This window comes from Triturus cristatus, chromosome 1_1 (genome assembly GCF_964204655.1).
Source record: "Triturus cristatus chromosome 1_1, aTriCri1.1, whole genome shotgun sequence".
NCBI lineage: Eukaryota > Metazoa > Chordata > Amphibia > Caudata > Salamandridae > Triturus > Triturus cristatus.
In genome coordinates, this window is record NC_140579.1 from 1,310,052,052 (window position 1) to 1,310,053,985 (window position 1,934).

The window sequence follows — 1,934 nt, forward strand, 5'->3', positions numbered from 1 at the left end:
AAAAAAATTAAGTAGTTGATATTTCTGAATAATATGCTGAAAAATGGCCTAACAAAAAAATTAACTGATATTTCCGGATCACATGCTACAAAATGACCTTCATTTTTCATGGATGTTCTAAGAATTATTTATTTAATATTGTAAGTAATAACTCTGTTTAACCATATCATCTGAAAATATTGTCACTATCAAAAAATGACCAGCACCAGCTGATTGGTTCGGTGGTAGGGCATCCAAATCATGATGCACATGTATTCTTTCAGATCTTTTCAGTATTGCTCATTGGGAGATGGCTTTGTGTTTCACTGCCTGTTGGATGCAATACTCCGACCTGTATACACTTGAGCTGACAGTCTCATCTCTGCATGATTGCTCATGATCACTTCTAAAGACACTCTGAAGGACTGCTTTGAATAATCCTCTGGATATTCTCTTCTTCTTTCTCCCCACGAGGAAATAGATATAGGGGTTGGCGCTGCTGTTGACAGTGGTGCAGAATATGTGAGCAAAGATGATGGTCAAATAGTTGAAATAGTTGTGTCGGATGACTCCGAAGTAGAAACACACCCCTAAAAGTCTTGTGGAAAATTTGGTCAAAAGAAAAATCACAACATTGATTAGTATAACTTGATACAGCCTCATTGATTGCCTCTTCCTCAAGCTTCTTTGTACCTTGATGATCAGAGCAAGGCTGGAAAGAATCATGACCGGACAAATAATTCCAAAGGTCAAACTCAACAAGAAGACCATCGCAGCTGTACAGTGAGGGGCAGACGCATAAAAATCTCTTTCTGTGCACAAAAGACACTCTATCATTGTGACTGCAATGGTGAAGATCCATAGCAAAGATGACACAATGGTTGACAGATGCTTTGCTCTGTGGCATTTGTACCAGATGGGGTGCAGAATTGAAAGGCATCTCTCCACACTGATAGCCGTCAGTAGGAAGAGACTGGTACTGTAGCCAAACTGGAAGAGGATACCAATATAAAACAAGACAACTTCATTAAAAAATAAAATTATTTCCCCAGTTGCACTAGTCAGAATATAAGCAAGAATAACTGTAGTTCAGAGGAGAAGAAAGCAGTCAGCAGCAGCCAGGTTCAGAATGTAGACAGTGAATGGGTTCCTCTGCATCCTTAAACAGAGGAACCACAGGAGGATCTCATTGCCAGATATCCCTAGGAGGCAAATGATCTGTGAGGGCAAGGACATTGTCAGCAGCATAGTTAAAGTAATTTCAGTTTGGTTAGTTATTAATCCATTGGTATCAGTGAAGGGCTGAAGTTTGCTGTCCGACATCATATGGGCCACAAGAGATTCTGTTTTCTATAATGTTGCCTGTCAAGAAAAAAGGAAATGCAGCCATATTAATGCTATAGTATAATATTAACTTTCTGCATCTGGATACTGTTCACAAAGTCAATACATAGAGAACTCCAATCCCACTGGTAGAGTGATCGTGATCACTAATGTGAAGAGATTCAGCACGACTTGATGAGCTGCCAGAGGCTTTTAGCAGGATGTTGTGCCTCAGGGAAGTTATGACTCAGAATTGCCCAAATTCTACTATATTCTGCCAACTCTTCACATTTGCCTACTGAATATGATTTAAGGGTGACCGGCAATGTGTATTGCTCACCTTCAAAGTGGAATCAATATTATCCAATTTACTATGTTTTAGTTGCAAAACTAAGGGGCTGATTACGATGGCGGTCGTAGTCACCTCCGCGGTGCTGGCGGTGGCGGAAAACGTCCATTTAGTTACTCCTGGGGCGGTCCTCGCGACAGCCATATTGCAATGGGCAAAGATAGCCCATTTTCCGTCTGTCGTGGAGTTTCCGGATCCACAAGATTTTTCAATTCGCAATGGTGCCGGAGGGAGCCAATAGAGAAAGACCGCCTTGCAGAACGATGTGTCAACCAGCCCATCA

At 41.2% G+C, this 1,934-nt stretch overlaps 1 pseudogene; it reads right to left on the minus strand.

Moving 5' to 3' along the window:
• Positions 1–279: 279 nt before the first annotated feature.
• On the minus strand, positions 280–1,302 carry LOC146872018 (proto-oncogene Mas-like; annotated as a pseudogene).
• Between the last annotated feature and the right edge of the window lie 632 nt (positions 1,303–1,934).